The 14,087-nt window shown below is 37.5% G+C and overlaps 1 long non-coding RNA gene across 3 annotated transcripts; it reads right to left on the bottom strand.

Moving 5' to 3' along the window:
- Window positions 1-593: 593 nt before the first annotated feature.
- LOC142529731 (uncharacterized) lies at window positions 594-9,848 on the bottom strand. 3 transcript variants are annotated; one of them, XR_012815951.1, is made up of 5 exons: window positions 9,424-9,848; window positions 1,424-2,006; window positions 1,207-1,333; window positions 931-1,016; window positions 594-822 (listed from the first exon to the last, which is right to left on the bottom strand). It is a non-coding gene; the product is annotated as an uncharacterized LOC142529731 (long non-coding RNA). The 3 variants fall into 3 exon arrangements; XR_012815949.1 differs by lacking the exon at window positions 9,424-9,848 and having other exon boundaries at window positions 1,207-1,252; window positions 1,424-2,173; XR_012815950.1 differs by lacking the exons at window positions 1,207-1,333; window positions 9,424-9,848 and having other exon boundaries at window positions 1,424-2,155.
- Window positions 9,849-14,087: the final 4,239 nt, after the last annotated feature.

The following is a 14,087-nucleotide window of genomic DNA, read 5'->3' as shown; positions in this document are numbered from 1 at the left end:
TTGCAATAAGTGCAATTATTGAGAGGGAGATTGTTGTGTGCAATAATTGTCCCTACTGGGTAGAGCAATCGAAATATGGTGCTTTACACTGTTGCTACCAGCTATAACTTTTGGTAAAGTGACGTACGCTCGGTTCTACATTTACAATTCCATTTTAAAAAATTAAATGGATTTTTCGTATATATGATGTCATCAAACTCAAATGCAATCCACTAATCGTGTCCGAATTACTCGAAATTCATCCTCGAACTTTAAATATTTTTTTGGATCCTCAATAATACTCAACTGGGAATGTACCTTGGTGGCAACCGGCTTAATTATTGACAGTCGATCTCTTCTTATGGGATAAATAAATGAATAATCTGTATATTTAAGGCGGTTTACTTTGATGGATAAGATATGATAAAAAAAATTGTATGATTATTAAAACGTTTGAGTTGGACGTAGAATAGTAATTGATAGCTAATAATATGTTTAGTCTGATTAATTAAATTTGAAATAAAATTATAAAATTACATTTTATTATTTTTTAAATAATGTATAAATTTCTTAGAAAAGATATGAACGATATTATTGTAATTTTAAATTCAGTAATTTGATTGATTTGAAATAAAACATTTGACAGGATCGTGTTAATCATGCCTAACAAGAATGCATGGAATTTTCCTATGCAATAGCCGAAGGCAAAGTGAAAATCTGGAATGCAGTCTTTACAGCTTCAACATCTATGTCTACAAGTTTCCCTGTCTTAGACAGTTAGACGATATATTGCCAAATTTCTTTTCCTCTGCATTCGGGATTATCTTCGGAAATAAGGCCACACTGCGCCAGAAATACAATCATATTAACATGAAATCCATCCATTTCTATCATATTGCACATCTGAAATTGTATCATGCTTCAGTTTTACTTGTTCTTTTTGTTACTTACCTCGGTTTTCCACGTGCGTTCGCAAGTTGTATGGCAGCTGTATTTGTAGCCATCACTCCCACTGAATCATTTATCAGAGCAGCAAGCTAGCACAAGAACAAAAGGTATACTGATTCGACCGGAATTTTAGCATAAATATAGCTCTATATTTCTACTCCCCGTGTTATCATTTTAGGCTTTCTTCATTTGTTGCGGCAAGAATTGAATAAAGAATTGATTTTTTGATCGTAGGGCCTCGGAAAACAAGAATAACTAGCCCATATGAAGAAGCCTAACCTGTCCGGTGGTGGTGATATGCTACGATTTCTTAAACGTTTTCCCTCTGCAAATGTGAGACCCCCGTTAACGTCGTTTGATCGAGTAATTTACAAGTTAGCTAAACCCCAAATCAGAAAGTTTCTTTCTGCACTAGTATCAATCAGTGTGATTAATATAACACCAAATGTTGCAAAAAGATTTAAAACAAGAATTTTATGTATTCGAGCTTGTACACCTTATCACACTGGTTATCTCGTCCCATATCTCAAGAGGTAGCAAGCTATCAGTATCACCCCTGCATTGCATTGAGGCTTTCGAATCTGACTGTATCCCATGAATCACTATATAATTCCCCTTCTGCACACTGGCATTCTTGTACTTTGCCTCGACAACCTCCTTCGGCTTCATCGAAATCGACACTTCCCATGGAGGCAGGGGCTGCCTTGGTTCGTTACGCACTGGTCTCGCTGCCAATCAATCATCTCATGATACCCAAAATACGACCCAAAATAGTTAAGTAAAAACTAGAGGATTAGAATTCTGGGATGTTTTTAAGCTCACATGTTGTAACCACCCTAGGAGAAATTCATTCTATCAGGTGTAAATGTTTCAGAAAGCATTAGGCGTTAGTGTGGACGATATAGAAGATATAATCGGAGGGCACACTTGGGAAGAGCTTGCTCAGGAGGCCAGTTCCTACAGCATTTACATTGGGATATACATAGCTAACTCAGTCCCGGGCGGTGGACATGAACAAGAGTGCGGCATGTCCAATTCCTGCTAATTTGGTAGATAAGATCGGTAACATAGTACCTATTCTGCAATCAGCACGGGAACTGAGATTGTGAGGCCTGAGGCGAGTACCAGAAATCGTGCACTCAAATCTTAATTTTCATATATTTTTCTTCGACGTATATATAATAATATTCCCAACATTAATTCTAAAAATAAAAGATAAAAAAAAATATATCATCCAAAACAATATCTCATAAAAAAATGTTAATAAAACCAAATCGATATTCCAAAAAAAATATAAAATTCATGTTATAAATGAGTAAATAGTCACTTGAATATTGTTCGTCTTGCAGTTTTGGAAGTGAAAATATTGATTAAATTTGCATAATAAACTTTATCAACCATTTTTTCTTGATAGATAACATAGTCAAGCCATTTTATCTTGAAGGTGAAAATACTAAACTTTTGCAATATTGTAATTGCTTGGTCAGAAATAAAGTGCTTATGTTCTTTTCCAAATATTCCGATAAAATTGGTTTTGGTACTTAATTCTCGAGCCAAATAAAAAAATAGGAACGAGAGACTTCTCTTTCTTCTCCGTCTGCCCACATATGTTTAAAATTAGGTTACCAAAATAAAAAAACCATTAAAACAGCCATCTACCCCTCAACTGGAGAAATTTAGGGAATAGAGACTCTACTGTGATTTATTTAAAAAAAAGATCCATAAATAAATTTACCTAAATGTCCCTATATTTTAAGTTTAAATCCATTAAACACACGATTAAATTTTCATAAGAGAACCCTAAATCCTCTTTTTTCTTCCATTCCGTCGCGTAGGCAAAATTTTCAACAGAGAACCCTAAACCCTCCGTTCCCGGAAATTTCCTTCCCCTCGAGGCGATGCAAACTCAATCGAAGGAATGGCTAATCAAAATGTGGTAATTTTCACGTTTATTTCGATTTGTTCCTTCTGCGTGCTTGTCGATTTATTGTTTCTGTGTCGTGTTGAAAAAGCTTTTGTCGACCTATTCGACACAAGCTTGTCGACCCTAACGTTAAGGTCGACCTAGTAGACACAAGCATGGTCGACCCACGCTTTGGTCGACCAACACGCTTGGGTCGATGGGTCGACCAAAAAAGTTGGGTCGACCCGCTTGGGTCGACTGAACTCAAGCTTCGAAATTCTCCATTGATTTTCCTAACTTTCCTAACATTCCTAACGTATTTATTTGTATCACAAGTCTATTTGCCGAGAAAACTAGGCAGGGATGCAATTTTTCGATGCAAATTGACAATTCAATCCAGATATAAAGAGATTGCTGAGAAGATTCATCGTTATTTGAACAACGATGAGAGAACCTTTTTTTCGAGCAGTCGCCTTTTGGTAATTTGGTTAGGTATTATAGAGGTTTTAACATTTCTAGTCAAACTATATGGTATTTAATGAGTAATCAGATAGTTGATAGTAGTAGTGATGATTTGTGGATGGTGGTGCGCAAAAGGTCGGTTAGATTTTTTTTGTTAGAGTATTGTTTAATAACCGGTCTCGATTGCGCTATAGAGCCCGAAGATGTACCAGATAGAGGTGTATTAAGTCTGAGATTGTTTTGATTGATTTGGAGGGAAAGATTAGTATCCAAGAGCAGAATGAGACTGGTATAGACGTGGAGAAGATAAACATGGCTAGTCTATACTTCTGTTGTGTCGTATTCGGTGAGACGACTAGGAAAAAGACGACGAAGATCGATCTTAAATACTTGAGGCTTGTAGATGATTTGGATAGGTTTAACATTTATCCCTGGGGTAGAGTAGCCTATCGGGATGCGGTCCGATGTTTGAAGAAGGACCTTTTAGGGCGATATAATTACCTCATCTTGGCACAGGGTCGGAAATAAGTTGATGGCAGCTTCCTTGTCGGTAGTTTTGTGCTGCCTCTGCAGGTATATTATTTTTTGAATTTTAAAGTGGATTTGTTATCTTTATTTCTACTAATAACATTGTTTAAAATTTATGTTACAGATCCTCGCTTATGAATATTATCCGAGCGTGACACAAAAGTTTGCAAAGAGGAGATGTGGACGGTTTGATGTTGCCCAGGATGTTTCAGTGGGTGACTAACACTTGGCCGTTAAACCGTGCCCCATCAGTTGTTGATATCACTGCAGCCTTTGGTGACTGTGCTATAGATGTAAGTAATATGAATTGATCTGATATAATAACTGTGGACATAATTTTTAATTAATCTGATACGTTATTAATTAAATGTAGGATTGTCTTGGATGTTTGACTCCTACTCGTGAGGTAGGGGTGATCAAAATTTTTTATTAACTGCCCGAACCGAATTGCACCGCACCGTTTTTCATAATATTTTATAAAAACCGCGATTAAAAATATTAATCATAAACCGCACCGCATACGCGGTTCGATTATTTTTTTGGCCAAGAACCGCACCGCCTAAACCGCTTGCCATAATATTGAGCCTATAATTATAATAATTTGTTACCAACATATTCAAATTAAGAAGTCATCATTCATTATATCTCAACTCTCTTCAAAATTATTATTCTTACAAATAAAACTTATATTTTTCTTAATTATTCTTCATATTAGTCTTTTATTAAAGTATTTATTTCTTTTGCTACAATATTTTGTTTGAAGTTTGAAAATAAAAAATGATAAAATAGTGTAAATATCATTTTTGTTGTGAATGTGTTGTGTTGTTAAATTATTCACTTGTTTTGACTCTTAATTATTGTTTTATCTATTTTGATCTTTATATGCTTTGAACTATATTTTATATTTGAATACAATATACTGTTGTTGTTTTCAAATAAATTAGAATAAATGTTCTAATATTTTTCATTACAAAACCGTAAACCGACCGCAACCGCTCAAAACCGTAAGGCTAATTTTTCATATAAAACCGCGATTGATTTTTCAAAATACTAACCGACCGCATATAACAATTCGGTTTAATTTTTTTAAAAAAAACCGCACTGTGATCACCCATATCCTGAGGAGCTAGTTTCACCGTATTATACGACCAGGTTTTTTGTTGATTCTGCGCCTGATGTGGTCATCACTCGGGTACTCGAGCTCTGGAGGCAAGGTCAAATAGTCATATGTAGCAAGCACCCTCACGAGTCTCCCTCAGTCCAGCACATGCCTTCTGCACATTCAACTCCGGATGTTTCCGGCACCCGTTATGGTGATGTCAGTAGATCAGTCCAGCACACGCCTTCTGCACATTCATCTCCGAATGTTTCCGGCACCCGTTCTGGTTATGTCAGTAGATCCAGCTCTAGCACCAGTTCTCCCATGCGTACGGGTCCTAGAGTCCACTTTGGACTCAATCATTCCCGCCACCCATCACCCTTGGAGCATCGTTTCGAGAGGCGGTTGACGGCATTGGAGGATTCTGTTACGTCTATGCATGTTAAGATGACAACAGGATTTATTAAGACCAGGGCGTGTATCAGGATTATAAATCAGGCTTTCGATGACTTGCAATCGAGTTTGAATCTTGGTTTCGATGAGTTGAGATCGAGTTTGACTGAACAGATTAGAGCTGGTTTTGCTGAGATAAGGTCTCACATGCCAGGTGGTCTCCGATGCAGTGCATCAGGAGAAAGATTATAGCATAGCCTATAGCAGAGGGCGGAAGAGGAAATCATCCGAGACAGATTTTGGTGAGTTAATTTTATTAATTATATTTATGATTACGTAATAAATTGATTTATAGAATTGTCATTCTAATTTGTTTAATGTATGTTGTTAGGTGTGGATGATAATCTGGCAAGGAAAATTGGCAATAGTAGCCAAACACAACGGATATTTGAGCATAACCTTCCAGTCATAACAGAGGAATCCTCAGAAGGTGAGGTAATGCACTTTTTTGATTTTATATTTATGTATAATATATTAAACAATAAACTTTTTGTTTTTATATATTCAAGTGACTCCGGATGCGGGTATGTCAGGTGGCGAGGCGACCACGTCGAGAAGTTATTACACCACACTTTATCTATTCATATTTGCATTAAAGTTGTTATAATTTATCAATTTACGTAGCGAACCGTCAGTTTGGGGCAATTATAGATGACAGTGTGAGGCCACTTGCGGAGACCGTGACTTTGAAGGTAAACAACTAGCTGGCACGAGTTAGGGCATCGATGCTCGACCGTTCGCCAAGTGTAATTATTGGACATTGTTTATAGTCGAATTTGGTTTGGTTCGAAAATGATTGTCGTCGATATGCTTGCTTTTGGGTCGACCATGTTCATTTTTGGTCGACCCTGGTGATTTCTGGGTCGACCAGGTTCCTTAGATGTTCTGGGTCGATCATTACATTAAATTCAACTTCACAACCTCCCCTCCGTGTACTCTTCTTGCTCATTCCTTATATTTAGATCTAAATCTACTCCAAATCTTGCCCGGTTCCCTTTGAAATCGCCTCTGTATTTGAAGAAAAAAAGTCCAACACAAGTAAGTTTTCTCCATTTTCCTTGGACCTAATTTCTCCAACAAAAAAGTTCAGAACAACATGATCGACCCAGAACAACATGATCGACCACAAATGAATCTGGTCGACCTTGGTCGAACCAAACCAAATTCGACTCCGCAAGTGGCCTCACACCGTCATCTATAATTGCCCCAAACTGACGATTTGTTGCGTAAATTGATAAATTATAACAACTTTAATGCAAATATGAATAGATAAGGTGTGGTGTAATAACCTCTCGACGTGGTCGCCTCGCCACCTGACATACCCGCATCCGGAGTCACTTGAATATATAAAAACAAAAAATTTATTATTTAACATACTATACATAAATATAAAATCAAAAAGTGCATTACCTCACCTTCTGAGGATTCCTCTGTTATGACTGGAAGGTTAGACTCAAATATCCGTTGTGTTTGGCTACTACTGCCAATTTTCCTTGCCAGATTATCATCCACACCTAACAACATATATTAAACAAATTAAAATTAGAATGACAATTCTAATAAATCAATCTATTACATAATCATAAATATAATTAATAAAATTAACTCACCAAAATCTGCCTCGAATAATTTTCTCTTCCGCCCTCTGCTATAGGCTATGCTATAATCTTTCTCCTGATGCACTGGCATCGGAGACCACCTGGCATGTGAGACCTCATCTCAGCAAAACCAGCTCTAATCTGTTCAGTCAAACTCGATCTCAACTCATCGAAACAAAGATTCAAACTCGATTTCAAGTCATCGAAAGCCAGATTTATATTCCTGATACACGCCCTGGTCTTAATAAATCATGTTGTCATCTTAACATGCATAGACGTAACGGAATCCTCCAATGTCGTCAACTGCCTCTCGAAACGATGCTCCAAGGGTGAAGAGTGGCGGGAAGGATCGAGTCCAAAGTGAACTCTAGGACCCGTACGCATGGAAGAACTGGTGCTAGAGCTGGAACTACTGACATAACCAGAACGGGCGCCGAAAACATCTGGAGATGAATGTGCAGGAGGCATGTGCTGGACTGATCTACTGACATCACCATAACGGGTGCCGGAAACATCCGGAGTTGAATGTGCAGAAGGCGTGTGCTGGACTGAGGGAGATTCCTGAGGGTGCTTGCTACATATGACTGTTTGACCTTGCCTCTAGAGCTCGAGTACCCGAGTGATGACCGCATCAGGCGCAGAATCAACAAAAAGTCCGGTCGTATAATACGGTGAAACTAGCTCCTCAGGAGCAGGAGTCAAACATCTAAGACAATCCTACATTTAATTAATAACATATCAGATTAATTAAAAATTATGTCCACAGTTATTTTATCAGATCAATTCATATTACTTACATCTATAGTACAGTCACCAAAGGCTGCAGTAATATCAACAGCAGATGGGGCACGGTTTGACGGCCACGTGTTAGTCACCCACTGAAACATCCTGGGCAAACATCAAACCGTCCACATCTCTTCTCTTTGCAAACTTTTGTCACGCTCGGATAATATTCATAAGCGAGGATTTGTAACATAAATTTCAAACAATGTTATTAGTAGAAATAAAGATAACAAATCCACTTTAACATCCAAAAAATAATATACCTGCAAAGGCAGCACAAAACTACCGACAAGGAAGCTGCCATCAACTTATTTTCGACCCTGTGCCTCGGTGAGGTAATTATATCGCCCTAAAAGGTCCTTCTTCAAACATCGGATCGCATCCCGATATGCTAATCTACCACAGGGATAAGTGTTAAACCTATCCAAATCATCTACATCTACAAGCCTCAAGTATTTAGGGTCGATCTTCGTCGTCTTTTTCCTAGCCACCTCACCGAATACGGCACAAAACAGAAGCATAGACTAGCCATGTTTATCTTCTCCACGTCTATATCAGTCTCATTCTGCTCTTGGACACTAATCTTTCCCTCCAAATCACTCAAAACAATCTCAGACTTACCGGCAAAGTGTGTGGTGCGAAATACACCTCTATCTGGTATATCTTCGGGCTCTATAGCGCAATCGAGACTAGTTATTAAACAATATTCTAACAAAAAAAATCTAACCGGCCTCTTGCGCACCACCATCCACAAATCAACACTACTACTATTAACTATCTGATTACTCATTAAATACTATATAATTGACTAGAAATGTTAAAATCTCTATAATACCTAACCAAATTACCAAAAGACGACTGCTCGAAAAAAAGGTTCTCTCATCGTTGTTCAAATAACGATGAATCTTCTCAGCAATCTCTTTATATCTGGATTGAATTGTCAATTTGCATCGAAAAATTGCATCTCTGACTAGTTTTCTCGGCAAATAGACTTGTGATACAAATAAATACGTTATGAATGTTAGGAAAATCAATGGAGAATTTCGAAGCTCGATTACAGTCGACCCAAGCGTGGGTCGACCCAATTTTTTTGGTCGACCAAAAAAGCCTGGGTCGACCATGCTTGTATCGACTAGGTCGACCCTAACGTGGGTCGATCAAGCTTGTGTCGAATAGGTCGACAGAAGCTTCTTCAACACAACGCAGAAACAATAAATCGACAAGCACGCAGAAGCAACAAATCGAAATAAACGTGAAAATTACTACATTTTGTTTAGTCATTCTTTCGATTGAGTTTGCGTCGCCTCGAGAGGAAGGAAATTTCCGAGAACGGAAGGTTTAGGGTTCTCTGTTGAAAATTTTGTCCATACTCCCTAAATTTCCCCTTAATTCTCTTCTAAATAAGTATCATATATACAGCTGTTAAGATTTTTATTTATTGAAAAAGAAATAAATATTAAATTTGGGGTAAAAAAGTGCATAAATTCATTCAGTCATTCTCATTACAGCAATACACTGCACGAATTATGATAAAAAGACGAGATATATTCTCGTTAGACCACAAAATGTGATGAAGAGTTCAGCATCGAGGCTTTTGTGAACGCTATCAAAATATTTTCTGCAAATATTCTAAGTAGATGAGAAATATCTGATTTTACTTTTAACATTACCTCTAATCTTCAACGGCAATGAAGCCACTTCTACAGCATACCCAGCCGGGAACTTGAGGAATCCGTAGGGGTTAACCGGGTTGTCGGGCAGTCTCAGATCCTCTTCCTGCTTACCATCTGGGAAGATCTGGCCGTACTCCATTTCAGGAACGTCTCCTTGGTTGAAAGGATCCAGCCATGGGTGGGTTCTTCTTCTTAGCATTTGGGAGAACCGAAACGAACTTCTTGGATTGTTATGCGGGATTCGTTGAGAATGCGAGATGGGTTATCTGAATTGATGAGATTGACGGAGGTACTGTGAGGGTGAAATATTCCCTGTGAAGAAAGGTGAGATCGATTTGGGATTAAGAGAAGGTGTAGCCGCCATTGTCGGTGTGGAGATTGATAACTGAGAAGCTGTGAGATTGTCTGACCAGAAATGAAAGGTTGGATTTGAATATGTGAAAGATGCTTGGTTAGGTGGGTCCAATGTCTATTATTATTATTAATTTGTGTGACGATCTCACAAATCTTTATCTGTGAGATAGATCAATCCCACCAATATTCACAATAAAAAGTAATACTCTTATCATAAGAAAGTAATATTTTTCATGGATGGCCCAAATAAGATATTCGTCTCACAAAATACGACCTGTGAAACCGTCTCACACAAAATTTTGTCAATTATTATTATATACTTACCCCATATATAGTTTTTATATTATAATATCGTATGACATTGAGTTTTGTTATGTTATTCGTGATCTTTTTTATATCATTGAAATTCATGATATATAATTTGGATATGATATATCAATTCCAATAAAATAGTATATATATATATATATATATATATATATATATATATATATATATATATATAAGTGTTCCTTTGATAAATATTAGTTTTGACAGAAACACTCCGAATAAAAACTAGCTTTTAATATCTTATTATTACTTTTTATTTTAATTTTTTAATTTACATGAGAAACTAGAAATTATTTAATTGCATTAATTAGCACATAACACATTTTTTTGGAAATAGATTAACGAGAAGATGACGATTAAAATTACTAATAAAATATTACGAGTGAAGTTAAATTACTACACATAACCCATAATAAATTGATTGACTCGATTGTGTTGGGGAAAACCCATAAATCGCAGAATCCATCATGATAAATTATCAAGAATTTGACTGAAAACTTAAGCGGAAGCGTACCTGAAGCCATAATCCTGAATTCTTTAGAACGTTTCTTGATCTTCCAGATCTACGCGCTCTTTTCTTGAGAGAATCCTTTAGTTTCTCTTCAGAACTATTTTCTTAATGAGGGAGATAATAGTGAAAGTGATAACGCGAGATCTGGGGACCATGACCCATATTTATAGATAATGTTTATCAATATCTTCTGATATTTCTGTTTTAGCCCATCATAAAAACAGAAATTACACTTATGTCTCTACACATTAAAGGCCCACAACTCATTAGATACATTAAAGCCCAATAACCCGAAACATTAATTGATAACTTTATTTTGGGCTTAACTTAATAGACAACCCACAATACATAATTATTCACATATAAGCCCATATAAATAAATTGATCCAACAATCTCACACTTGGGCTATATGTGCAACTTTATAATTATGTTTGTGAAAATAACCTTATGAGCTCAAAATTGTTGTCATTCCGAAATGTATCTATAACCAATCCGGTCCATCAATCACATCAACATAGGATCAAAGCAGTCTTCGCTACACTCAAGGTAACTAGACCCATCAATGGTCACATATGCCAACACAACTGAATGACATGTATCATGAAGTGGATGTGTAGCATGGAAATTTCATGCAATGTGACCGTGACATGCCTATTTTCAACTGGTCCTCCCTTTAACCTTATTGAGATCAAACTTTAAATCATAATCAGAGTGTGACTTAACTTGAAATTTATTTCTGCAAAAAATAAATTTACATAAATGTAACTGCAATGTCTACAACTGAAAAGCATTTAAAATAACAAACTCCCACTAAAACTGAATTTCCTCAATTGACATAACACCCATACTAGCAGTGTGCTCATGAAACTGTTTGGGTGGTAGTCCCTTAGTAAGCGGATCCGCAACCATGGAGTTTGTACCGATATGCTCAATAGACAACTTTCCACTCTGAATTGTTTCTTTAACAACCAGAAACTTGATGTCAATGTGTTTTGACTTCGTCGAGCTCCTGTTGTTATTGGAATACATAACTGCTGATTTATTGTCACAATGTAATCTTAGTGGCCTTTCAATGCCATCAATAATGCGCAGTCCCGTGACAAAATTTTGCAGCCATATTCCATGATTGGATGCCTCATAACACGCTACAAACTCAGCTGCCATGGTGGAAGAGGCTATAAGTGACTGTTTAGCACTCTTCCAGGAAATGGCACCTCCAGCAAGGAGATAGATGTAGCCCGACGTAGATTTCATACTATCTTGGCATCCAGCAAAATCGGAGTCAGTGTACCCAATGATCTCTAGCTGATCCATCCTCCGATATATGAGCATGTAATCTTTTGTTCTCTGTAGGTACCGTAAAACTCTTTTGACTGCTTTCCAATGTTCCACTCCTGGATTACTTAAATATCGTCCCAACATTCCTGTCACGTACGCAATATCTGGACGTGTACAAACCTGAGCATACATCAGACTCCCCACTGCAGATGCATAGGGAACCTTCTGCATTTCTTTTTCCTCAAAATCATTCTTTGGGCATTGTTTGAGACTAAATTTGTCTCCCTTAGCCACAGGGGTATCTGTTGGTTTACAATCTTGCATCCCGTATCGCTTGAGAACTTTCTCGATATAGCCTTTCTGAGATAATCCAAGAATACCCCGAGAACGATCCCGATGTATCTGAATACTCAGTACAAAAGATGCATCACCAAGATCCTTCATCTCAAAATTCTTAGCTAGAAATCTCTTGGTTTCATGCAACAACTCTATATCGTTGCTAGCGAGTAGAATGTCATCAACATATAAAACCAGAAAAATATGCTTACTCCCACTGAACTTATGGTACACACAATCATCGACCAAATTCATCTCAAAACCAAACGAGATGATCACTTGATGAAATTTGAAATACCATTGTCGAGATGCTTGCTTGAGCCCATAGATGGATTTCTTTAATTTGCAAACCATATTATTTGTGTCTTTGGACAAAAAATTTTCTGGCTGCACCATATAAATCGTTTCATCAATGTCACCATTTAGAAACGCAGTCTTTATATCCATCTGATGAAGCTCAAGATCGAAATGCGCCACCAAAGCCATCATAATCCTTAAAGAGTCTTTCGAAGAAACCGGAGAGAAAGTCTCTTTATAATCAATGTCTTCTTTCTGTGTAAAGCCTTTAGCGACAAGACGAGCCTTATATCTTTTCACATTGCCTTTCGAATCCCTCTTGGTTTTAAATATCCATTTGCAACCAATGGGCTTCGTACCTTTAGGCAATGGGACAAGATCTCATACGTCATTATCCTTCATGGACTTTATCTCCTCATTCATGGCATCATTCCACTTTTGAGAGTTAGAACTTTCCATGGCTTGACGGAAGTTAATAGGATCATCCTCCATCAATCCAATGTCTGCCTCATGTTCTTGAAGAAATACAATGTAATCATCTGGCACTGCATTTTTCCGCTCTCTAGTGGATCTCCTTAATGGCATAGGTTCTGGAGGTGCTTGAGTTTGTTCATCTCGAATGAGAGGATCTCTAATATTGTCTTCCTGTATTGTGTCTTGGTCAAAGTGAGGAATATGATCCTGACCAATGTCCAAGACACCTGTGGGAATATTTACATATTCCTCTTCAAAGACAATATCCCTTACTTTATCTCCCCCCGCAAAGTCAACATCCTCAAAGAACCTGGCATTTCCTGACTCAAAAATTGAATTACTCGTGGGATTATAAAACTTGTACCCCCTGGATCTTTCAGAGTATCCAATAAAATAACAACTAACCGTCCTTGAGTTCAGTTTCTTTTCATTAGGCTTGTAAGGCCTTGCCTCAGCTGGACATCCCCAAACGTGCAGATGCTTAAGACTGGGCTTTTTACCCGTCCAAAGTTCATAAGGGGTTTTGGTCGCTGCCTTAGTTGGAACCCTGTTAAGGATATATGCTGCGGTCTTTAGTGCTTCTCCCCAGAGTGATTCTGGTAAGGTAGAATGACTGATCATACTCCTCACCATGTCCTTAAGCGTTCTGTTTTGTCTTTCAGCAACACCATTCATAGTGGGCGAACCTGGCATAGTGTACTGTGGGACGATACCGCATTCCTCCAGGAATCTAGCAAAAGGTCCTGGACGTTGTTCACCTGAACCGTCATATCTACCATAGTATTCACCATCACGGTCAGATCTAACGCTTTTAATCTTTAAGCCAAGTTGATTTTCAACTTCAGCTTTATAGTTTTTGAATACATCCAATGACTGTGCCTTTTCATGAATGAGATAAATGAAGTCATATCTTGAAAAATCGTCTGTAAACGTTATAAAATACAGTTGACCATTCCAAGAAGCCTAAGGGAATGGTCCACAAATATCAGTATGTATAAGTTCTAAGACGCCTGAACACATGTTGGCTTCAAATCTCCTTTTGTTGGTTTGTTTTTCCTTTATACAATTAACACAATTATT

The sequence above is a fragment of the Primulina tabacum genome, chromosome 16 (genome assembly GCF_025594145.1).
Source record: "Primulina tabacum isolate GXHZ01 chromosome 16, ASM2559414v2, whole genome shotgun sequence".
NCBI classification, from domain to species: domain Eukaryota; kingdom Viridiplantae; phylum Streptophyta; class Magnoliopsida; order Lamiales; family Gesneriaceae; genus Primulina; species Primulina tabacum.
Note: the sequence above shows the minus strand (reverse complement) of the source record. Positions and strands in the feature narration are given on the sequence as shown.